The 27,245-nt window shown below is 41.1% G+C and overlaps 1 pseudogene; it reads left to right on the plus strand.

The window, feature by feature from the left end:
* Window positions 1-3,117: 3,117 nt before the first annotated feature.
* On the plus strand, window positions 3,118-12,760 carry LOC130234592 (uncharacterized protein K02A2.6-like; annotated as a pseudogene).
* Window positions 12,761-27,245: the final 14,485 nt, after the last annotated feature.

Raw genomic sequence — 27,245 nt, forward strand, 5'->3', positions numbered from 1 at the left:
TTAAAGTTTGGAACTAGCTAGTCCTGTCTATATCAGCATTCTGTAGGGCCTCACACATGTAATACAAAGTTAGTAGTGTGTTAACTTAAAATTAGCTCAAAATATAATATAGCAGAATTTAAAGTAGCTTCAAAATAATCAACTCTTTTGAACCAAACAAACGAATCGTCCTGGACTGGCTGGTATCATACCATCTTAGTATCTGGGTCTGGCTGGAGCAACTCAACTCCTCAACAGCTGCTGCTGCTGGTTACTTGCTCTGGCTCTGTTCTGCTCGACTTGACTCGACTCTGCTAGACTCTAAAGTTTTGAGCAGTGCAACAATTCTGGCAGTGGTCTTTTGTCAACAGACATTGCCTAGGACGATACAGATGGCATCATGACCAGATCCTGCGGAAACTAGCAGAAGTCATTAAGGCTGGCAGACTGGAAGCTAACAGGGCCACACCAGTAACATCTCATGGGCTTTTCCAGTTTGTGCGGGAAGGGGGTGAGGTGCTTAGCAGCACCACAAAGACGTGGTCGCTGCTGTCACCTGGTAGCAACTGGGAACTAAGAGCAGATCTTGATCATCAGCTGAAGTTCCCACAGCAAATTGTTATAACCTCCCTTCGGCCAGATATTTTGCTCTGGTTCACCGTCGTGAAAACTGTCATCATAGTCGAACTAACAGTGCCATGGGAAGACGGTCTGGACGCTGCATTTGAGAAGAAGAAAGAGAGATATGCAGACCTTGCAGACACTTGTAAGGATGCAGGGTGTTGCGCCTTCACTTATCCAGTGGAAATTGGCTGCCGAGGCTTCTCCGCAACCTCCACCCAACAGCTCCTGAAGTCTATGGGTTAAGAGGCACCAAACTATCAAGAGCACTGAAAGAGCTGACAGAGGAGGCAGAGAAAGGGAGCTTCTGGCTATGGCTTTGGAGGAAAGACAAGTCATGGGAGAGAGAAATATCCTAGGGTAGGCTGCAGGGGGCTGTAGAGAGACGTCCTTACCACTGCTCCACCACCCGGAGATGTTCCGGAATTAAAGTTGCGAAACATCAATGATGGGTGGCTCCCGGCTGATGACCCTGCAGCCAGCCTCAATGGCACCGGCGGAGGTGCATCAGGCAGAAATGCCTTGCAGGTAGTTCTACCTGTGCTTACATCTAGTTAGTCTGGATTACCAGTGACGACTGCGAACAGAGCAGTTGACTACCAGGAAAGGCTGGTGGGCTGCCAGGGAAGACTGGCTGACAGCAGAAGTCTGTACCAGCGGTGGTGGGGCTAGTTACTTTCACCACATGTCGGGATGGAAGATGGACCAAACAAGAGGGATAACACAGTACTGATTGGCATGGAAATGACACCTGAACAGAGGACCCTACGAGAACACAGTTGTGGGTGGTTTAAAGTTACAATATACTTGGGTCTACGAATACATCAGGGTAAGGCAAAATGTGGCGGAAGCAGCCAGATGCAAGCTTGCACTGCAGTAGCAGGTCAGACAAGGAGGAACCATAGCCAGGTTGAGCACCATAGTGTTATGGGTCCCACCACTGCAACCGGTAAGAAGAACCAGGCCAAACCTACCCATCAGGACTCAAACCAACCACTGCAAATCCCCCAATGTGTATCCCCCAGACAAAGGAGCACACAAAACAGGAAAGCCACTGACGATACACTAAGCAAATTAACCTGGAAAGGTAAAGTCAAAAGCCAATGACAAGCAGGAATTGCGAAGATTTGATCAGAGCCTACACACAGTTCTCCAGAATTTACTAAAGGGTAGTTCAACTGGTAAATTGAATATCTTTGGAGACGCCGTCTACAAAGAAGGCAAAGGAAGATTTGGAGAGCTGCCACAGAGGAAGATCTCCTCTCATAAACAGACAGGAAGATGGGAAAGGGAAATCTTGCACTGGTAAAAGAACGTCGCCTACTCCGCAAAGCTTGGAGGAAGGCAAAGGACCACGAAAAGGGGGGTTTGAAGAACTTGTGGGCTCAGATTAGAACTAAGCTCTCAAACCTGAGGTGAGCAGAGAGAATCAGGAATCGTAGAATCCAAAAGGCAAAGCCAAGGTCAAGCTTCTTCCATGACCCCTTTAAGTATGAAAAAGATTGGGATTCTCAACATCACAGAACAGCAGTTGGAGGACTATGGTAGGACGCAGATAAGCGACAGCTTGAGGGATATTCCCCTTGGACCACCAGGGTATGTGCTGCGCCCGCCAGAGCCATCCACGCAGTTTGACATCTCCTTGCCAAAGTGGCTGGCAATTAAGCAGGTAGTGGAGCGTTCAAGATCAGCCTCAGCAGCTGGACCAAATGGAGTACCCTATAAAGTTTATAAGACCTGGTCTTGAAGCTGTTATGGAAGCTGATGGGTACTGCCTGGAAATCCAAAACCATTACACCAGCTTGGAATAAGGCAGTCACTACCTTCATCCTGACAGAAAAAGACTCTCAGGATATCAGCCATTTTAGAGGCTTTGCTCTTCTGAATGTGGAAGGGAAGATTTTTGTATGACCAGCTACCTCCTGGTAAATAGCTATAGACCAGTTGCCAGAAGGCAGGTGTTCCAGGATTCCCTGGCTGTGTAGAGCATTCTGCAATGATTTGGGAACAGATTCAATTAACCAAACGCACTAAGTTGGACCTTCACGTGGTCTGGTTGGATCTCGCAAATGCTTACGGGTATGTTCCCCACCAGCTTATCAGCTTTGCCCTCGACTTTTTCTATGTCCCCTCATGCACCCAGACCCTCAACAATAGTTACTTCAGCAACTTCCATGCTTGCTATTCATCTGCAGGAATTTCCACTGTGTGGCACAGACTGGAGAAAGAGATAGCAATGAGCTGTTCTATCTCCCCCATCCTGTTACAGGAGCCTTCGAGATTGGCAGTCTGGCTCCTTGCCCTGCTGACCCCAGCCTGGCTCCTTGTTCAGCCAGCTCCCCTCAGTCCTCCAGCCCAGCCGGCCCCCGTCAGGCCTCCAGCCCAGCTGGCTCCTCTTAGGCCTCCAGCCCAGCCCGCTCCCATCAGGCCTCCAGCTCAGCCCACTCCCCTCAGGCCTCCTGTCCTGTCTGCTCCTCTTACCAATCTTCCCTGTGTCATCCCTCCTGTTCTTCCTTGATGTGTCCCTCTGCCACCCTGGACAGTCCCCTCTGGCTCCACGCTGGCCCCTTCCAGAGTCCCAGACCCACTGAACCTGCCCTGGACTGTTCTTTTGGTCCTGCCCTGGTCCTCTCTCCAGTCCCACCCTGGTCAGTTCTGCTCTGGCCTGTCCCTGTTTGATTGGTAATGTGTTCTGCTTATAGTTTCCTCATGTCTGCTGTCCTGTGCCAGTTTGTTGTCATATATCATCTTGCCCAGTCTAGTCCAGCCCTGCCTTTCCCCGCCAGCTCAGTCCAAGTTTGTTTTTGTCTTTTGTTAATGTCTTCTACCTTGGGGTTGTTTTTGTTGCTTTTTGTTTTATTTTATTGTTAATAAAACTTATTAATTACTGCAATTTACCCTTACAAAAATTATTGCAGTTTTTTAAGAATATGGCAGTTTTTTAAAGGAATACTGCAGTTTTGATTAACTTCTAAAAAGTGCAGTTTTTTGTACACTAAAAAACTGCATTATTAAAGTATGTTGCAGTATTACTGCAATACAACTGAAGTTCTACAATACAACCAACTGCAGTACATCTATTGTGGTGTTCAAAAAGAGACACAAATGCAAGGAAATAAAGCACAATAAGGTTTATTAATGTCAAATAAAATGCAGTAGAGAGTTTTTCAGAGCGAAAAAGAAAGTTTGTCTTGGCAAAAATAGAAGAGGGAAAATAGGCAGTCAAAGTGCTCAGCCTTCTTCTGGGCAATGAAGGATTGGTCAAGAAAACAAATCTCCACAGATTTAATGATAGAATAGAGTAGGACAGACCTCAGGCTGGCGAGCAGATGATTGGGCTTCACTCAAACGCAGACTGTGGGCAGAGCAGAGGTGAGCCGGTGCACAGGTGGATAAACAAATAACAGGATAAGATTAGGCAAGACGAGATGAGACAAGACGAATAACAAGGGTTTCCACAAGACTAGACAACTTGGTGAAATGCAAACAGGTAAGACACGAAGGACATGAATATTACTCCTGTATAAAAATTATCAAGCACAGAACGAGGGAGAAGTGAGATTAAATAGCCAACAATCATAACACAGAGAGAGAGAACAGGTGAGTGTGTCAGGAACGAGGCAAAAATGGAGTTGATAGCAGGTGTGCAAATGCGCACAAATAGACAGACACAAGAGGGACACAGAGAAAACACGCAACAAAAACCCTGACACCTCCTGGCGTGCAAGAGGAGAGGGACTGGCGAGAGTGAAGGAAGTCATTGTTGAGCAAGCGGTCCAAAATGTCCCGGTACCTGGCACCTCATATCAAGCAACTTCTTGACTCTGTAAATAGGAGAGCTATCAACAAGATTAGGGGGAGAAGGGGCAGGAGGGGAAGGAATGGAAGAGCGGAAACCTGGTTTGATGTATCTTTTGTATCTTTTTTTATACCTTATATTATAGAAGGGTGTCACTGTGGTGCTGTGGGTAGCACAAACGCCTCACAGCGTTTGCATCAAATAAATGCATCAAATACTGATTGTTAAAGTTCTTACTGTAGTATTTCTCACAAACTTTACATGAGATCTGCTTCCTGAGGCAGCCGAGGGCGGCGATTGCTGACAGGCACGTGGGAACGGTGGGCGGGGAGGACTAACCTTAAAGGGCCAGTACAAAAAAAACAGCAAAACCTTTTTCCAGCTATAATATAGACACTTCAAACAGCTATAATAAATAATCTGATGGGTGTTTTGAGCTGAAACTTTACAGACACATTCTGGGGACACAAAAGATTTATATTAAATATGAAAAAAGGGGTAAACTATGTGCCCTTTAAGTTGTTTCTTAACTAAGTATAAGTAAAGTTTTTTAGAACATAAAAGTACACTAAATACACGTAAAGGTATGAGTTATAATTTAATTTCAAATAAATTTTACCTAGCACAAAATTAGTTCGTCTAAAAGAAGATTATTATTTCAAGTAGGAACACATTTAAAGTAAGCCTATTGACAATTAGCCTGACTGCAAGAATACTTAAAATATTTGTTTTGGGTTTTTTTTCACCAGGGCAGGCTTTAGTTAAATTATGGAATTTAAGTAGCTTTTATAAAAAAAAATAGAGTAACACATTAATGATGTGCTGCATCTTGTTACAAAACAATGACACTGATGCATTTTAAGCTAATCTTAACTACAACGGGTTGCTTTTCAGTTCAGACGTTTCAAACATGCAGTTTACTCTCAGACTAAAAGGCTACTGATAATTTTGTAGAATACTTTTAAGTTTCTGTCAATTAAGAAGTATAGACCCAATAAACTATTGAATTTTTCTGTCAATTACTAAGTTGTCTGGTAAGTAAAGTACACTTAAGTGCAACATTAAGTACAATTCCAAAAGTACCAAAAGTTATAAAGTAAATTTCATTAAACATAAAAAATACATAAAAAGTAAACAAAGTATAATTTATGTAGTTTATTTTTGTCTAAAAGCATACAGTTGAATAAACCTTTTTTAACTATACATGAGCCTTGGCTGAGCCTGCCAGTAATATGTTTTTAATGCTATTTGAGAATAAAAATAACATTTTTGGGACTGTTAATTTCAAGCTTGTGCAGGTCTGAAAAAAACTGAAAGGATGTGTTGAAAATATCAATGCTGACTGCACAAACATTCAATAAGGAACTTCAAATAGACTTACCTGTAAATGAATATGAGCCATGATAACATCCTCTGAACTGCCTCTGTGTGTATGTGTGAATGTGTGTGTGCGTTTGTTTGTTGTTTGCTTATTACGTAGTTAGTTTCATGTATCGTAGTGTAGCTCAATAAATCTTTGTTCTCAGTTTGTAAGAACTGTGTTCTTGTTTATGTGCTTCTAAGTCATTGCCTCGAGCTGTAGATCTTGTTACCTTGCTAAAAGTTAACCCAATACTGTGTTATGTTATTATCGTTGGCCACGTAAATAATATTAACAAGATTGGTAAGATACGATGTCTTCTATTTGCAGGACAAATGGTAGATAAAGTGTGAATCTTTTAATCTGATTCAGTCTGACTCAATTGAGTCAAATCAATGATTCGAATCTTCAAGATCCGGTTCATTGAAATGAGCTAATAAATCCCTGATTGATCTTAAAACGTAGGTTGATCCCCTACAGTTATGATAGTGGGAACATAACATATTTGGCGATAAGTTGGATACAATTTTTTTGTGGGAACCACTACAGTGAATTGTGAGTAGATAGACGCACCTGAACTTTATTTTCTCTACGTAGCTAAAGTGAGCTATATTAGCTAGAATAGCTGCTACTATAGGCCATATGGAAGTTTTTGAGAAAAGCATTGAACCATGGACTACCTATATTGAGCGATTTGAGCACATTGTAGAAGCTAACAGTGAGGCTACGCAAAAGCCCATGTTGGCTGAAACTACACTGACGTTTCATTGAGCGGTGTAAGAATGGGTTTTAAACCACATCGGTTCGAACTGTAGTTCTGCCGAATCACTAAAAAATGATCAGTATTTATGGTAAAAACTGTACATTCTAGTCAAACCATTCTTCTGCAATCTTATACCAAAAACGGAAATAAGTGCAGTATTAATAGCTAACCTATTTACCACCTATTTTGTATCTTTCTTGACCATGTGACTAAAGCCCAAAATGCTGAGACATTCAAACTGACCAATCAACATGTGACCACATCGTAAAACTCCCAAAGTCCACATACCAGGCCCTGATCTTATCAGTATCTGCCTTTGGAGTCAGTGTGGACCTTCTTGAGTCAAAAATACATGTTTTGTCATATAAACAAATGCATATAATAATTTAGCCTCTTACAGAGGTAGAACTGGTGGTGTCTATGGAGACAGCGTCACGTGAAGCGCATCAACTTAGTGGATCACTGACGGTAAATGCACTGTCTTTGACAAAGATTAAGACTGCAAACAAATGTAAACGAGGTGGAAAGAATATCCATAGTGATTAAGACCTTTAGTTTAAGGACAAAAATTGGAACACGTGTGGAACTGGACACGGGCGCAGCAGCAGTCTCTTTGATTTTAACTCTTTGAGACTTATGATAGAATACTGAAACATCTGCCCTTATGCTCAACTGACATTGTTCTTCGAACATACACAGGACAAGCATTACGCCCTGAAGGTGTAATTGACGTTCATGTAAAAATGGGGAAACAGACGGCTGTTCTTCCATTGTATGTGGTGCAGGAAGATTATCCACCACTATGACAGAGAATGGCTGCATTGGATTAAACTTAACTGAAAAGAAATAAGAACAGTCAAACTAAAGACACTAGATGCTGTTCTGCAGAAACCTAGCGCTGTTTTCTCTAAACAATTAGGGGAAATGAAGAGGATATAAGCTAAAATAACGCTGACACCTGAACATAAAACCAAAGTTTTGTCAGCCCAGAGTGTCCCATATGCCCTGCATCCAAAAGTTGAAGAGGAGCTCAACCGCCTCACTGAAATGGTAGTTTTGACACCAGTGCAGTATAGTGAATGGGCTACCCCAATAGTCTCGGTGGTGAAGAAAAATGGAGCAGTGCGCATCTGTGGGGACTTTAAAGTGACAATAAACCCTGTACTTCACACTGAACACCATCTGTTACCACGGATTTAAGACCTTTTTGCTTCTTTAGCAGGAGGACAATTTTTCAGTAAACTAGACTTGTCCAATGCTTACCTCCAAATGAAGGTGGAGGAGGAGTCCTCAAAGTTATATTCTAGAGAGCTATGGATCAAGTATTTTTAGGGCCTCCTAATGTCCATTGCTATCTGGATGACATTCTTGTTAATGGGCGGACTGAAGCTGAAAACTTGGATGGAGTTCTTGGACGCCTGGAGGAGTTTGGCTTGCATGTGGAAAAAGGGAAATGTGACTTTTTCATGGACTCACTGGAATATTTGGGTCACATATGGGTCTGACCTCATCAAGATGGCGCCTCGGATGGCCGCTTCTGTGTGGAGCTCTCCAGTGTTTGCACTGTTTTTGTTAGTCTGTCCTGTTTTATGTTTATCAAACACGATCAGTTACACCAGGGACGAGCTGCTGGACATTCGGCAGTGCACACCAACTAATCAAGAACTGGATTTAGATTTTTGTGGCGTTTTGCAGAACATTGTAGTCGGTGGAGCAGCCGCATTGTGGAAACGCTACAAGACGCGCAAGCATGGGAAGCAAGCCGGCGCACTCCTCAGGCTAAGACAGCGTCCACCTGGCGAATCTCCGCTTTCTTCTTAACAAAATGGACGAACTACTTCTGCTCACATGCAAAAACAAGAACTTTAACAACTCTGCTGTCCTGTGTTTCACAGAGACCTGGCTAAACGAAGCCATTCCTGACAGCGCATTAAACCTACCAGACTTTCAGCTGTACAGAGAAGATCGCGATACGGAGTCAATGGGCAAAACGTGCGGTGGTGGGACATGCTTTTACATCAACAGAAGGTGGTGTACTTATGTAACTGTGTACTTAAGAAGATGTGCTGTCCTGATGTGGAAGTGCTTTTCATTAACTGTAAACCTTTTTATTCACCAAGAGAATTTTCCTCGTTCATTCTTGTCTGCGTTTACATTCCACCGCAAGCACATGTGAGTACTGCGCTGCAACAGCTGGCTGATCTGATCACAGAGACAGAACAACACCCGGACTCTGTTTTTATCATACTTGGGGACTTTAATCAGGCAAAACTCACACATGAGCTGCCTAAATTCAAACAGCACATTACATGCCCCACCAGAGGCAATAACATTTTGGACCATTGCTACACCACAATAAAGGATGCATATCGCTCCGTCGCCAGAGCAGCTCTAGGACTCTCCGATCACTGCCTGGTTCATCTTATACCAACTTACAGGCAAAAACTTAAAACTACTAGGCCAGTATTAAGGACTGTCAAGAGATGGACCAACGACACAGAGCAGGTCTTACAAGCCTGTTTTGAATGCACTGACTGGAATGTTTTTGAAGCTGCAGCCACAGATCTGGACAAGCTCACAGAGACTGTAACATCATACATCAGTTTCTGTGAGGAGTTATGCATCCCTACCAGAACCTACTTGTCATTTAACAATGATAAACCATGGTTCACACCAAAACTCAGAAAGCTTCGTCAGGCCAAAGAGGACGCTTACAGGAGTGGTGGCAGGATCTTGTACAATCAGGCCAGGAACACATTGACAAAGGAGATTGGTGTGGCTAAGAAAAGCTATGCCAAAAAGCTGCAAAACCAGTTTTCAGCTAACGACCCTACATCAGTGTGGAGAGGCTTAAAAGGTTTCACTAATTACAAGACACCATCCCCCAGTATCGACAGCAATAAACATATTGCAAACGAGCTAAATATGTTCTACTGTAGATTTGACACCTATGACCAGACACCTCACACCCGCCCGGACCATCTCCCTACACAGCCATCAACACCACATCAACACCGCCCGGACAATCTCCCTACACAGCCATCAACACCACATCAACACAGCCCGAACCATCTCCCTACAGGGCCATCAATACCACATCAACACAGCCCGGACCATCTCCCTACACAGCCATCAACACCTCCAGCCATCTTTCTTCAGATCAGTGAGGATGATGTGCGTCAGATCTTCAGTAAACAGAAGAGAAGGAAAGCACCAGGGCCAGATGGTGTCTCACCAGCCTGTCTGAGAACCTGCGCTGACCAGCTGGCTCCCATTTTCTCACATATCTTCAACAGATCACTGGAACAGCGCAAAGTTCCATCCTGCTTTAAGCGCTCTACTATCATCCCAATCCCGAAGAAGCCAAAGATCACAGGACTCAATGACTACAGACCTGTGGCCTTAACATCTGTGGCCATGAAGTCATTGAAAGACTGGTGCTAGCATATCTGAAGGACATCACTGGACCCCTGCTGGACCCCATGCAGTTCGCCTATAGAGCAAACTGGTCTGTGGATGGTGCAGTCAACATGGGGCTGCATTATACCCTACAACATGGACAAACCAGGGAACTACGCAAGGATTCTGTTTGTGGACTTCAGTTCTGCCTTTAACACCATCGTCAAATCACTGCTTGAGTACAAACTGGCCCAGCTCTCTGTTTCTAGCTCTGTCTGTCAATGGATCACCAGCTTTCTGACAGATAGACAACAGCTAGTCAGAATGGGCAAAATCACATCCGACAGCCGCACCATCAGCACTGGTGCCCCCCAGGGATGTGTTCTCTCCCCACTGCTCTTCTGTACACCCTGTACACCAACGACTGCACTGCAAAAGACCCCTCCATCAAATTCATTAAGTTTGCAGATGACACTACTGTTATCGGCCTCATCCAGAACGGTGACAAGTCTGCATACAGACAAGAGGTGGAGCGGCTGATGTTATGGTGCAGATACAACAACCTGGAGCTGAACACGCTCAAAATAGTGGAGATGATAGTGGACTTCAGGAGAAACCCCCCTGCACTCCCCCCAATCAGCATCATGAACAGCACTGTGGCTGCAGTAGAGTCAATCAGATTCCTGGGCACCACCATCTCTCAGGATCTGAAGTGGGACATTCACATAGACTCTATTGTGAAGAAAGCCCAGCAGAGACTGTACTTTCTTCATCAGCTGAGGAAGTTCAACCTGCCACAGGAGCTGCTTGTACAGTTCTACTCAGCTGTCATCCAATCCATCCTCTGGACTTCAATCACTGTCTGGTTCGGCTCAGCTGCCAAAACCGACCTCCGTAGACTACAGCGAATAGTCCGGACTGCTGAACGAATCACTGGCACAACCCTTCCTACACTTCAAGAACTGTACTCTTCCAGAGTGAGTAAAAGGGCTCGCAAAATCACTCTGGACGCCTCACACCCAGCACACTTCCTGTTCGAACTGTTACCATCTGGTCGGCGCTTCAGAGCACCAAGCACAAAAACAGCCAGACACAGGAAAAGTTTCTTTCCTCAGGCTGTCTACCTTATGAACAGTTAAATATTGCCCTACTGTGCAATAAATATGTGCAATACTTTCTCATACGCACTTGTACACAGCACCTTATATCAATATACAATGCAATACCTTCTACATTCGCACTTGTACACAGCACCTTATAACTTGTATATTTATAACAATTTGTACATACAACTCAACATCCAGGTTTCTTGACTAACCGCATCTGTTTATTGTAATCATTTTTTTTTTTTCATATTTATTTTGTGTTGTTACTTGTCACTTTATGTACACTGGAAGCTTCTGTAGCCAAAAACAAATTCCTTGTGTGTGTGAAGCACACTTGGCAATAAAACTGATTCTGATAATTGACGCTGAAGATTTGCTCAAGTCAATGCCCCAACCCCATCAAACGTCACACAGCTGAGATTCATACCCAATTTGGCGGCTATAGCGAATCCTTTGAATTCTCTGCTCTGCAAGGGGAAGCACTGTGAGTGGTCGCCGAGTGCAATGCTGCATTCAAAATGGCAAAGGAACGACTAGTATCGCAAAATGTCTTGACACACTACGACCCACAGAACCCAATTCGACTTGCGTGTGATGCATCACCGTATGGCATTGGTGCTGTCATTTCACACGTTACCCAGTGGTGAAGAAAAGCCTAAAGCTTTTGCATCACACACGCTTAGGAAGGCAGAACAGAATTATGTGCAGATTGAGCGTGAGGCTCTGGCAATTGTGTTCGGAGTCCGGAAATTCCATTAGCATCTCTACGGACGAAAATTCACGCTTTTCACAGATCACCGCCCCTTACTACAATCTTAGGGCCACAAAATGGAATTCCATTGATAGCGGCGGCACGTATGCAAAGGAGGGCATTGCTTTTGTCTGCGCACAACTACACTATTGAGTACAAAAGAGCTGAACATCACGGGAATGCTCATGGTTTTTCCCCTTTGCCATTGCACGTAGATCATTGAGAAAAGAAGGATGCTGTAGAGATGTTCTACCTCGAACAGATGGAAAAGCTCCCTGTCAGTGCCACTAATATTCGATGAGTGAGTATTAGCGACTCTATTTTGGCTACAGTTGTCGAAATGGTTTGCAAGGAACTCAAGCTATCAGCCTGACAGATAATAATGAACTCTCACCTTTCATCTCCAAATGCAGTGAGCTGTCTGTCCAACATGGAAGTTTAATGAGGGGTATGAGAGTTGCGGTTCCACACAAGCTACGGAAAATAGTGGTGGAGGAACTGCACACTGGACATCCAGGAAATGTTCGAATGAAAGCATTGCTTGTAGCTATGTGTGGTGGCCGGGTGTGGACGCTGAAATTGAACTGCAAGTGAAAATGTGTCAGGCATGACAACAAATACAGAAAATGCCATCACAAGCACCTCTCTATCCATGGGAGTGTCGAGGCAAACCATGGGAGCGCATACATGTAGATTTTGCTGGGCCATGTGAGGGTCACATGTACCTAGTCATGGTCGATTCGCATTCAAAGTGGTCTGAGGTGCAAGTCATGACATCAACAACAGCAAAGAAAACCATTGATGTTTTGAGGAACATCGATATGTTCTGCCTGAAGTCCCCGTGACTGATAATGGACCGCAGTTTGTCTCTCAGGAGTTTGAAAGTTTCCAGAAGGCCAATCACGTGAATCATATTCGTTCAGCTCCTTATCACCAATCAACAAACAGGCAGGCTGAGAGGTTTGTTCAGTCACTAAAATAAGCACTGAAGGTTTCTTCTGAAGGTTTCTTCTGATCCACTGAAGGAATCTTCTACTGGAATTCCTACTGACATACCACAACACACCACACCCAACGACAAAAGACTCACCTTCCTTGTTATTTTTGGTACACCAGTTGCGCACACGTCTTGATGCCTTAAAACCAGAGATGTATAAAGTACTAGACACCCAGACTTAAGTAAAAGTACAAGTACTCTATCAAAAAGTGACTTGAGTAGAAGTAAAAGTGCTCTTTAAGCACCATACTTAAGTGGAAGTACTAAAGTATTCAACATTTTTTGTACTTAAGTATTGCAAGTAGTTTATTTCAAAATTTACTACTCAAGTACTGAAAGTAAAAGTACAAGTATTGTGTAATGTAGTTATTAAAGAATGCAGTCAAAAGACATCATATTGTTTTGTTTATTTTAAATCTCTTTTTTGGGGGCACGTCATTAAGCAGAATGAAAAGAAACATGACTTACAATACTGTTTTTCTCTCACGCTTGAACCACAGATCTGACCGATTATAACAGCTTTAACACACACCTTTCAAAGTTCTGTGTCACAAAAACAGTCCATAATCCACTCAAAACGCTATTGAAACCCATTTTCGGAGCACAAATTACTGGTTGTAAACGCTGTAAACGAACGTTCTAATTCACTTGATTTTGATTTTATTGTAAAAAAAAGAAAACGTGTATATTACTGTGTTAAATGAAAATCTGAAATATTTTATGGCTTATGGCTATGATTTAGTATTCAAAAATGTTTCATTTTGATTATGTTTTAATTAAATTGGTCTTAAACTTCATATTTTTATAGTATATTTATTCATTCTGGTACTTTTACCATAAACCAACATCTCAACCATTTGGTAGCGGCTGATATTTTAGAAATTATGGGATGTGTTGGGGGAAAATGTATTGATTGTGTTAACTAGCGACATTAGGAGTTAAGAAATGCATCAAATAAAAAAATTCTATTGGTTTTTTTCTTGGTGTGACAGTTAAATGGTTACTTGTAATATAATTGTGTCCTTTAATACAGCAGTAAGATATATGAACTGTACCTTTAATTTGACCCGCTCAAAGAAAACACTCTTTCTGAATGTATCAAACAAAACTCATGCACAGAAGACAGCATGAGCATTTATAGCAAATAAACTAATGTAAATATTCTCCCGCCTGCTTTTTAAACGCTGACAGGCGAGGTCTTATACCCCTTTGATTGGTTATTGTCTTCACCTTCTCAACAGAAAGGGCTGCTATCGGCTTTAGAAATGAAAGCGTTGTTCACTGATGGCGGGAAGAACAGCCGCGGTTACAGTCTATGTATGTATAATACGCGGTTATCACAGGTAATCTATAATAGACACAGTGGAGAAAACTTGCACCTCATACACGCCCAGATATGGATCCACAAGTATCGCTTTAACAGCCAAGAGGAGATGATCAGTTGAGTCTCACAACATTTCTCTGTAGTAGTGAAAAAGCGGCTCGTGTGCTGTGCCGCCTTCACTCGCCCTCGCGCCTCCGTCCTTCGCCATAGTATTGCGACACCGCACATAGGAGATAAATGACGTCAGTTCGTAATAACCCGTTATGATCTATTACTGAACCGATATCGACCATTTTGACACCTCTAGTAACGAGTAACGATGCAGCTCATAAAAAATCTATCGGAGTAAAAGTATTAAACTCATCGAAAATATGTACTTAAGTAAAAGTGGAAGTAGGAGAAAAAAACAATACTCCAGTAAAGTACAGATACTGCCTTTTAGTACTTAAGTACAGTAGTGAAGTAGTTCTACTTCGTTACTATACATCTCTGCTTAAAACCCAGTGTGACAGCTGCAGTGGGGCTCTCCCAGATATCTTAGGTTCTCCGCCGAGAAGGTCAATTGAGACCAAGACAGTTTGGAGTAAATGATGCTGTGCTGACTCGTGATTACAGGGGGAGAGAGAAATGGACATGAGGAGTGGTGATGGCTCAAAGTGGTCCAGTATCCTATACTGTGGACGTGGATACTTCCGAGGAATAGAGGCGTCATGCTGATCAACTTTTGTCTGTTCCAAAACAAACTTCTGAAACGCTTTCAACAGACTTACCTGATAACAAGAATATGCCACTTCTTCTGCACCTCTAAGAAGGGAACAAGATGTTAACAATGACATATCAGAAAAGTGTCAGACAAAACATGACAATAAATCAACACAGATCAGACGTTATCCAGCTAGAGTGATTAAACCACCCAACCATCTGACATAGGACAAAGGAAGCTGCTGGATTGAACTATAATTAGTTATGGTAGTGAGCCTGTTCTGATTTGGAGCAGAATAATCCCCGAACTGGCTTGAGGCAAGAGACAGTCTACCCTCTACCTCTTGAGTAGAATAGATAAAAGCATTATAGTTGTGTTTTTGAAATGTATTTTTGAGTTGTTTTTGTTTAAGAGGGGAGGAAATTATATGTATGTTCAATTCAATTCACCTTTATTTGTATAACGCTTTTACAATGTAGATTGTGTCAAAGCAGCTTCACATAAAAGGTCATAGTAAATTGGAACAGTGTAGTTTAGTTCAGTTCAGGGTGGTTTAAAAGTCACTACTGAGAGTCCAAACACTAAAGAGCAAATCCAACGATGCGCAGCTCTACAGATCCCAAACCATGCAAGCCAGTGGCGACAGCGGAGAGGGAAAAAACTTTACTAATTGGCGATGAAGAAAAAAACCTTGAGAGAAACCAGACTCAGTTGGGCACGACCATTTTAATTTCTCAGCTAGCCAAACGTCTTGTGCAGAGCTGCAGTCTCAGCGACGGAGGCTGGAAGCTGGCCTCAGCGAAGACTCGTCTGTCCCTGGAGCGTCACAGGAATCAGTCTCATGTTCTCCACTTCTCCATGACCACCGCAGTGGCTGCTCAGGATACGGCCTGGTCCAGGATATTGAAACCTTGGGATCATCTCATCGTTGGTCTTGGATCGAATCAGTGACTCTGCATAGTCTGAGGGCCTCGGGAAAAGTATCCCCAGGTGGAAATGGAAAATAAAGAGAATAATTAGCGTAGCTGCTGTTCATAGTGCATATAAACAAGATGCAGAAACCTGTGTGGAAACCCGCTAAGTGGTGCACTGAGTGTATGCTTTACTAAAAAGATAGGTCTTTAATCTAGTTTTGAATTGGGAGAGTGTGTCTGAGCCTCGGACGTTATCAGGAAGGCTATTCCAGAGTTTAGGAGCTATAAATGAGAAGGCTCGACCTGCTTTACTCGACTTTGCTATTCTAGGTACTACCAGAAGTCCTGGGTTTTGAGATCTTAAAGAGTGATTTGGATTGTAGCGAGACAGAAGGTTGGTTAGATAAACAGGAGCTAAATTATTTAAAGCTTTGTAGGTAAGAAGCAATATTTTAAGGATAAAATTTTAAGGATTTTAAAGATAAAATTGGGGTGATGTGATCAAATTTTCTAGACCTGGTAAGAACTCTGGCAGCTGCATTTTGTACTAATTGATGTTTGTTAATAGAGGATGCTGGGCAGCCAGCAAACAGTGCATTACAGTAGTCCAGCCTAGAAGTCATAAAAACATGGACTAGCTTTTCAGCATCTGAGATGGATAGCATACTTCGTAACTTAGCAATATTTCTCAGATGAAAGAAAGCAGTTTTTGTGACATGGGATATATGATTTTAAAAGTTAAATTGCTGTTTAATATGACACCTAGATCTTTTATAGTAGAGCTAAAGCTAACTTTGTATCCCTCTAATTGTAGGTCGAATTGTGAGATCTGCTGTGTACAGGATTTAGGCCCAATAAGTAATAATTCTGTTTTGTCTGAGTTGAAGAGAAGATAATTGTTGGTCATCCAGTCTTTAACATCTTTAATACACTCAGCTTAGACAGTTTAGACATCTCGTCAGGTTTAGTTGAAATATATAATTGAGTATCATCTGCATAGCAGTGAAAGCTGATCTTTGTCTTCTAATGTCTTCTAATAATGTCTCCCAGGGGTAGCATGTATATTGTAAACAGCAAATGGCCTAAAACTGATCCTTGAGGCACCCCATACTTTACTGGGCTGACTTGTGAAATCTGGTAACAGTCAGCTAAGTATGACTTAAACCATTGTAGAGCCTGTCCCTGGACCCCTGTAGAATTTAAGCGATTTATGAGCACTAAGATCGAGTAAAACTAATAGCGAGATGCACCCTTGGTCAGCAGCTAAGAGTAAATCGTTGGTTATTTTTACTAATGCAGTTTCTGTACTGTGATGAGCTCTGAAACCTGACTGAAACACTTCAAAACATTGTTTGTCTGCAGAAAGGAGCATAATTGAGCAGAAACAACTTTTTCTAGCATTTTAGACATAAATGGAAGATTTAAAATAGGCCTATAATTAGCTAAGTGTCTGGGGTCCAGTTGTGGTTTCTTAATAATAGGCTTTATAACAGCTAGCTTTTAAGGATTTGGAACATGGCCTAAAGATAAAGAAGAGTTGATAACGTTAAGAAGAGGTTCTCTTATAACAGGCAGCAATTCTTTCAGTAATTTTGTTGGAATTGAATCCAACATACACGGTTGGTTTAGAACTGGTTTAGAACTATTTATAATTTTATCTAGCTCTTCCTGTTCTATGATTTTGAAGCACTTTCGGTTATTTTGATTCAGTGGGATGTTTACTGGATCTGAGGTATAAGGCGGTGCAGAAAGTTTTATATGTCCTATTTTCTGTCTAAAGCCTTCTATTTTATCACTGAAGAAATTCATGAAGTCATCACTACTCATTTGCGGTGGAATATTTTGTTCCAAAGATGACCGATTAATTGTTAATTTAGCAATGATGTTAAATAAGAATCTAGGATTGTTATGATTATTTTCTATCAGTATGCGGAGGTGCTCACCCCTGGCAGATTTTAGATCCCTCTTATTGCTGGACATACTGTCTTTGTACGCAATTCTAAAAACTTCTAAATTAGTTTATTTCCATTTACGTTCCAGGGCACGGGTTGCTGCTTTGACAGCGCGGGTATGACTATTATACCATGGTGTAGTTTTATTCTCTCTATCCTTTTTTAGTTTGATGGGTGCCACAGTATTTACAGTGCTAGTAAAGATGGCATTCATACTGCTGGTTACTACATCAAGGTCATTTGCGTTTGCGGGTGATTTTCGAAATAGAGAAAGATCAGGTAAGTTATTTATAAATTCATCTTTGGTGGATTGAACAATAGTTCTACTAGGGCGATATTTTGGAGCGGATCTGCTAATTTCAGGTAAACACAGCTTATATAGTAATAGGTAGTGGTCTGTAATATCATCTCTTTGTGGTATAATGTTTACATCAATGACCTTGTAGAAGGGTTCTTTGTGTGGGAAGAAGAAGACAGGGTCGGCGATAAGGTAAGTGATAATTTAATTTGTGTTATTCTTTTTCTCTCTGTGTGGCTCAACACAAGGCTCAAAGGCGCCGGTTGCAGCTCATCTCTCTCTCCCGACTGGTCTCTCTCGCTCCCTTAAGAAGGCGTCTCTCTGGCCCAATCACTAGAGAAAGCAGGTGTTATTAATTATTTCTGATTGGGCTACTGACCAGCCGCCGGTGTCTCCACTCGCTCTCCCCCCTTTCTGGGTGGTCGGCCACGCTCTCCCCACCATAGACCTCTATTTCATTAGATAGAATTAGATCTAGTGTATGCTTTAAGCGATGGGTTGGACCAATAACGTTTTGCTTTATCCCTAGTGAATGTAGTAAATTCATAAACGCAAGCCCTAATGTGTCGTTAGCGTCATCTATGTGGATGTTAAAGTCTCCTACAATTAGTATTTTATCAGTTTTAACTAGTTAGTCAGAGATAAAATCAGAAAACTCTTTTAGAAAATTGACATAGGTTCCTGGGGGTCTATTTTAGGTGATTAAATCGAGAGATAACATAGGTTTTTGCATAGTGTCCGGAAGCATAACATTAAGCATTAATACTTCAAAGGAGCTAAACATAAGTCCATTTCTCTGATTAACATTAAGAATATCACTAAAGATTGATGACCTGATGTTTAGGAGACCAAGCTTTATGAAATTTGTATTTTCACTTTTTAGTGGTTTCGCTTTTTAGTGGTGGCGCGGTGCGTCGAAATGTCTCGATCAGGCTCCTGAAGTCCTTCTTCAGGATCTCCGTCTGCCGGAGCCCAGTGTCGTTCATCCCCACGTGGAGGACGACGGCACCGAGGCTCTCGGCAGCGCTCAGGATAGTATTTATCTGTGCAGAAATATTCTTAACTCGGGCACTAGGGAAGCAGAAAGTGCGTACTTTGTTACCTTTGGAAGAAGCGGAGCGGACGTGGCGCACGATGGAGTCACCGATGATAGCCACATCGCGACCCATCTCTCGGAAAGGGGCGTAGCGATTCTCCGTGGGGATCTCGAACACCGGAGGAGGAGACGTTCTGCCCCGAGACCCGGCAAGCACCTTACACCCAGGGGCCGTGGTAGCTGGGTGTCGGTGTGAATGACGTCTGGGCGAACCGTATCCTCTGTACGCTAGGCCTGGACAGAGAAACACGCGGGGTTGAGGAAGACGGAGTATTGCGATTGTATTGTACACTTACCTCAGACAAGCGAGTACGGGGTACATCGAGCAAAGCAGTGCTCGCTTCGTCTCGAGGGAGCGAATCTTGGACTCCACTGCTTTCAGCTCCAGCTCCAACGCCTCCATCGATGCTTCTCCTGCACTCAAGGACAGACACACAAGCGACATTGTACAGGGTGAAGAGCAAAGCCAGTAAGTGAGAAAATAAGTGAATGAAAGAGGTCGGTAGCTTTAGCTGACCAGAGGTGCTAGCAGGCTAAAGCTACAAACAACAGGCGAATGCTCGAGAGACAGAACGTTTGAAAGTAGATTTGTGTTAAGGGATTGTTCACCCTAAGTAGGAGAGACAAATATTTAGCGAATGAGGAGGTTAGGCATGTGCCGGTATCACATTTTCATGCTGCGATTAATTGATTGAGCTTTTATCACGGTATACGGTATTATCACGATCTTGTAATTTTACTAGAGAAACAGGTAAAAAAACACAAAAAACTTTTCGTCAACTTAGTAACTTTAATAACTTTTTAATTAACTAAAAGTACTTCAAACATTTAAATACAAATAAATATAAATAAAACAATACACAATATAAAAGTAAACTTGAGCAATTATATCAAAGTGAATGTGCAAAGGGAAACCGTCTTCGATCAGCAATCCTTCTGCATTTTTTTGGAACCCAAAATATTTCCAAACCTCTGACTTTACCCTTTTTGAAGGGGGATAAATTGTCGGCAGCGTTCCTCCTTCCGCCATGCTTCTTCTTCGTGTGAGGATTAGAGAGCGGTGGCAGCGGCGGCGCGCACTGCGTGAACACAGTGCTTCTACATGCGGGGATTGTTTACATCAGAGTGCGCATCAGTTCTGCGCAGCATATACGCAGTGTTTCTTCAAGCGGTTGATGGAAAATAAGCTAAGGCGCGTTCTAAGAATATAAATTCGGATCTATTATTTTTCACGGTATTTTGAAGTGCCCGCGATAACAATATCGTGCATATTCATTACCGTGATTTATCGCATTACCGAATACCGGCACAAGCCTAGAGGAGGTATTTTATGATAAAAATGTAAATTGCGAGTCTAAACTAAAAGAAATTGTGCCCAGGGGGCTCTGAATTCTTAATCCGGGCCTGTCAGTGGTGGTAAATCGCAACTTAAAATATGTTTTCAGGAAAGTATAAACACTTGGACATTAAAATAAACTGTCTTCTATTGAAATCTGTGTAAACAGATGCAGTCAGTCTTTCTCTTTTACAACTCTGCAGCACTCATATAGATGTTTAATAGTGTGGTACACCTGCGTTAACTCAGCTGCTGTAACCTAGAGGAGAGAAGAAAATACTAATGAACCTAATTTTAAAGGGTGGAATTGGTAACAGATTTTGGCTAAAATATTTGTCATTATTTGCAGTTACACCTATCCAAACATGGAAATCGCACACAGGCCTACATAAACTAGCAACAAACTTTGGCTAGTAAAGTTTTTAAATAGCATATTTCTAATTAAAAAATATGGAAAGTTGCAATTTACTAGTTTATTTTCTTTACATGGGTATTATGTTGTTTATTAATGTATTAAATGTAATGTTTCATGTAATAAATTAATGCTTATGTGCCTGACTTAACCTTAACAAACAAATCACAATATTGCTGATTTAACATCCACAAACCGAGATTGAAGCGTCTTCTTTTAGAATTGTTCTGGCACGTGACTGTGCTGGTGAAGTGAATCAAAAGTGAATCGATGTAATTCATTACCCACATGCACTGTTTTAATACATTTTAAATGTGTAAAACTCACTCTTGATCACGTTTGATGATGATTGATGATCCTAGCAAACTGAACAGATTTTTTATTCCCAGTTGCTTTGCGCACATCCTGACTTGTTGATATGATTATATGCGTTACTACAGAGACATGTTAATGCGCGCATGTCACTCCTATGTCAAAATGCGGTCAGTCTGAAAACCGCTCTAGTTGGCTCACCATTTTTTAAAAAGGACTGAGTGTGTTTATATCACCCCAATATGACTGTCTATACACTACACCTACATATATGTCTGTCCAAACAGCTTTAGAAGTAGATTTTTCATCATAGGTGCCCTTTAAGAAAAATCACTTTAAATGCCAAACAATGGCAATGGGGGGACAATGGCAAACTCGCATGGTAGTCTTGGCTACTAAAGTGTGGCGTGCCAGATGTCTGCTTGACCTGTATACAGTTTCGCGCATTTGCCAAATGCAATCCCAAAGTCAACCAAAAGTTAATGTTTACCGTCAGCCATAGCTGAACCTTACTAGGATCTTATGTGTTTTTTGTTAACTGGCCCACATCCTGCAAAAGGAGCTGTGAACCAGAAGAACATTCCCGCCTATTCTGAATTTATAGCATAACATTTATGGTAATAATTTGGCCCATATCTGTTCAGCTATGCCATACGCCAGCTATTACCCACATTTGGCCCTAATGTTCTTGCTATCTGGGTTACTATCGTCATTCTGGGCTGGGTCCTTTGCCATTTATTTATCAACACATGCATCCAGCTGTTCTCTGCTCAGTGGCTGAAGTTTGTGGTGCAGTTGGGCAGGAAAGAATGTACTTAACCAGGTCTCTAGTTGCATTAGACAGCGGGAGCACAGGAGAGAGAGCCAATTGAAGTTTGCGCAAAGTTCAGAAATTTATAGCAGTGCATGCTATACTACTAGCCAGACATTGGTTGTCTTAAAACCCTTCCCTGCTGAAAAATACAGCTTAAACCAGCCTAGGCTGGTTGGCTGGTTTTAGCTGGTTGACCAGCCTGGTTTTAAAGGGGTTTTGGCCATTTCCAGGCTGGTTTCCGGCCATTTCCAGCCTGGTCTCAGCTGGTCAGGCTGGAAAAATACCAGCTAAATCCAGCTTGACAAGACTAGGCTGGAAATAGCTGGAAACCAGCCTGAAAATGGTCAAAACCCCTCTAAAACCAGGCTGGTCAAGCAGCTAAAACCAGCTAACCAGCCTAGGCTGGTTTAAGCAGTTTTTTTCAGTAGGGTTGAGGGCCAGACATTGTAAAGTTATACGAGGGTACTAGATAATGGTTGATGCCTACATAATGGCCTCAAGGCTTAGTCACATGCTAGGCTGTGCAGGTTATCAATCAATTTTTCAGGTCACCTCCATGGTTCTCATTAATGTGGTCTCTGAGCAGGTCAAAATAAAATAACAAAAAATAAAATGTGCAAACATAAAACTTAACAACAGAAACAAATCTTTAAGCCTTTCACAATGTACAAAACAATAAAAAATGGTTTCTTTTTTTATCACAAAAGCGACAACTACTTTCTACTGATGAATTAAATTAGCTGACAAAAGCATTAACAGCAACGATACCATGCAGTATCCTCCATTGTAAGTCTCCATTTGTTTTGGTTAATGGTGGCTTGTACATGATTTCCCACACTGGTTTACAATCGTCTCCAACCTCAAAATGAGCTGCCCATGGTGTTTCAACTCTATTTTTCCTTATTTATTTATTTAGCACTTTTACACATAACTCATACAACTTTTTCCTTTTACAGAACAAAAAACCAGTCCTTCTGAATCAAGTAATTGATGAGAGTGCTCCTCCCCAGTAAAAAAGGTGAAATAATCCTATTTGGAAAATTGTCCTCTTCATTGGGTGTAAACCGTCCATTATTGTAGCTCTTCACAAATATCTTTTCATCATTTTTCAGCAAAACCTTTATATTGTTCAAAAAAGAGAGCACTGTTCTCTGTGATCTAAGTTTCAAAGTCTGAGTCACCGCATTCACATTTTCAAAACCCCTTCCAGCTGCTTCCATCAATTAAAGTGATCATTTTTGCTGTAATTAAAACTCTTTGTAGTCGAAACATTGTCCGTCCAGTAACATCCAACCTTGCTCCTTTGACCAACGGTTCCTCAAGAAACCAATACAAAGATGGCATTGACACAGTCCTTTTGCACCCAGTTTGCACCAGTGACCATGCTTTAAAAACACTTTGATAGTATGAAGAAAGACTTCACATTTCATCCAAAAAAGTTTTTTCCCATTCTAAACCTCCCACTTTTTCTAAAATTAAATGAATCCCTGCTTGTCATGCATTACTTTGACCATACAAAATTTTCGGAATAAACTGCAACCTGAAAGCCGTTCTTCGACTTTCTAAATGTAGAAGACCTTGACCACCCTTATCTCTTGTCAGGTATAAAATACACTGTGGCACCTAGTGCATCTTATCCCCCAAAAAATCAACCATTAAGGCCTGAACCCTTGCTAGCAGTGGCTCAAGAACCGTCAGTCGATGCCATAGGGTTGTTGCTACCAGATTATTTATAAGCAAAGTACAACCCCGATAAGACATTTTTGGCAAAAGCCACTTCCATTTTTTAAGTTTCCTTTCAATCATCTCAAAAACCCCTTCCCAATTTTTCTTAGCAAATTGCTCATTCCCCAAAAATATTCCCAAATAATTTACACCCCCAGTAGACCACACCAGTCAACCTGGCAAAACTGTTTTTTCCTGTGTCCACCTGCCAACTGCCAAAGCGTCACACTTTGACCAATTCACCTTTGCAGAAGACACTTTGCCATAATTTTCTACAGCCTCTTTAATTTTTTCAACATCAGTATTACCTTTTACAGCCACCATTACATCATCTGCATAAGCAAATATATAAAACCTATTTTCTCCATATAGTGACACTCCTTCTAAAATTCCTCTCAGTTTGCATAAAAAAGGTTCAATCTCTATTGAGTACACCATTCCTGACATTGAACAGCCTTGTCTAATTCCCCTTCTTACTTTCAAAGGGGCACTTAAGCCACCATTGACCTTCACTACACTTTCAATATCATAATATAAAACTTTAACCATCTCTATAAATTTTTGAGGAAATACAAAACTTTGAAAAACATTCCACAAATATTGGTGTTCGATTCGGTCAAAGGCTTTTTCTTGATCTAGAGAAATCTCTGATATTTCAAACATGTCTCGTATTAACCCAACATTATCTAAAATGGATCTGCCTGGCACACAGTACGACATGTACGATCTGCTTCATCACACTTTTCAACCTGTTGGCCAAAGTTTTCGATAAGATTTTTAAATCTACACAGAGCAATGAAACCAGTCTCCAGTTTTTGATTTCTTTTAGGTCTCCTTTTTTTGGTAATAGGGTCACTACTGCCCTCCTGTAGCTCAAAGGCAGTTTACCTCTGGCAATGCTATCATTAAACACCTCCAATAAGTCATTGCCCAGAAGATCTATGATTTATTTATCATTTATAAAATGATTTATAGAAATCAATGGTTAGACCGTCTAACCCTGGAGCCTGACCATTTTCCATGCTCATTAAAGCAGTGCGCAATTCTCCCAGAGATAGTTGGCTCACCAACATCCCCTCTGCCTCCTCCTGTACTTGAGGTAGGCCTCTGAGAAACTTTTGAAGTAGCTCATAGTCCTCTACATACTCACACTTATATAGATCCTTGTAGAAACTAGCGGCCCTTCTGCGTACATCAGCAGGTTCAGTGAGCTTTTGCCCATTTTCTGCCCGAAGACAGTGAATGATTCAACCTTGACCATTCTTCTTCTCTAGGCTGAAGAAAAACTTTGATGTAGCATCCATTTCAGAAAAATCCTGAAATCAAGATCTGATAAATGCTCCCTATGCTTTACTGTCAAGCAGATCTCTTAATTCTGCCCTTTTTTCAATTAGGTTTTTAACTTGATTTCTAGCCAATGACTCAGAATTTTGGAAAATGCCAATTTCTGTTTCTAAACATTTCATTTTTTAACCATATTTTAAGTGACATTGAAATTGTATTGTAAACAAAGTTGTTGTATTTGTTTTTTCCCCCAAATCCCACTACTGTTGTACACTTGAAAACATTACCTTTTTCACTCTCCAATTAAAAAAAATTCCAACGCTTCTTTAAAATGCAAATCTTGTAGCAACATACTATTAAAAACCCAGTAAGCACTTTTTATTATTAAAAATTGTATAAAAACATTTGCCACCACCATAGAATGATCTGAAAAACACACAGGATTAATACAACATGATTTTACTATTTGCAATTGATGTTTAAAACAAAACAAATGATCCAATCTTGCCATAGAAATAACGTTATCATTTAAGTTTCTCCACACATCCACTAAATCAGTAGTCGGGAACCTATAGTTCGCGAGCCACAAGTGGCTCTTTGACCAAGATACGTGGCTCTCCTGCTGTCTCCCTTAAATAGTATTTTTCAGTTAAAAAAAAAAAAAGATTACCGTCAGATAACTAGAAATCAGTTTCCTATTGAAAATACAATTACAGTTCCCTCGTTATTGCAATTTTTTGGAGAATAAAATAATAAAAACTCGACGTTTCGAACAATGCGTGTGTGCGGCGCTGTGAATAAACGTACGTTTCTATGGTAACCGCGCGCGCACATATATTCAAACAACATTCATGAGTGGTGATGATTAATCGATAGTTTAATCAAAGAACAAAATGAGCAGCATGTGCGCAGAAAAAAAACCTGCGCCGCCGCGCGCATGCATGCACACCGCTTTTGCTTGGCGCTGACGCGCCACTCTGCTCCCGGTACGGTTGTGAACATGTACGCTGAAAAAAATAGCCACGCTGCTCGTTGTAAAACAGTCACGCAGTAAGTTTTGCAAGTCGACAAAACAAAGTTTAAATAATATGATGGTGATCTTTTTTATATTGCATGGCTCCTGATAGTTTTTTTTGGTATGAAGCAGAAAGGAGGGATGAAGTCAGGGAGGTTAGACTTAATAAACCTAATTCTCGGCGCTAAGTCGGGTCTAAGACAACACACAACAGATAATTCTGTAAAACATCTTTTTTTTGTATTCTATTGAATTGCCTATAGAATTTCATTATTTTAAAATTAATATTCATGCAAAAGATTTCTTAAATTATCTTAGCATCACTCCAGTTGTGTCTTTAGATTGTTTTCCAGTTACATTTTGGATTAATTTCTGTTATGTATTTTGAATAATAATTGGATAACAACAATAGTACTGCTATTTATATATATATCAGTCGATATATATATAAAATAAATATATATAAACCCCCTCCAAAATATATATATATATATATATATATATATATATATATATATATATATATATATATATATACATACACACATACATATATATATATATATATATATATATATATATATATATATATATATATATATATATATATATATATATATATACACACACATACATATATATATATATATATATATATATATATATATATATATATATATATATATATATATATTTATTTTGGAGGGGGTGCTGTGCCCCAGTAGAGCTTTATGTCTAGCAACGCCCCTGGTTAAGAGACATTTTGAAACCCGCCATGCAGCTTTTGCGGACAGGGGCATCTTGGAGTTGGAATGCTATAAGTTCTGCTTGCCTCATTGGAGACCGCGAGGCAAATGAAACCTTTCATTGATGGCGAATAAGTTCTGTGTTTTAGTACGCAAATGAACTGTTGGCAGTGCTTAATTTGAGGCGGATCTTGCTCCGGGAAATGTCAGATATTTGTGTTTTGCATTCCGGTATTTTAATTGATCTGGCATTAACTGGTGAGTGTTGAATACCTGCATGTTTGTGTGTGTGTGTGTGTGTGTGTGTGTGTGTGTGTGTGTGTGTTTGACAGAGAGAGAGAGAATGTGAATGAGTCGTAGTGAAAAACTGCAAGCAGCAAAGCTGTTTTGAGTGTGTGTGCGCGAACACACATAAAGGTAGTCACTTTTGACCAATCAGCTTTCTTACATTTACAATCACTCTCATTGGTTGGTGATTATTGTTTCGCGCGCAGTGAGTAGCGAAAATAATGACATTGTGGCCTACCTAAATAATAACC

The sequence above is a fragment of the Danio aesculapii genome, chromosome 9 (assembly GCF_903798145.1).
Source record: "Danio aesculapii chromosome 9, fDanAes4.1, whole genome shotgun sequence".
Lineage (NCBI taxonomy): Eukaryota > Metazoa > Chordata > Actinopteri > Cypriniformes > Danionidae > Danio > Danio aesculapii.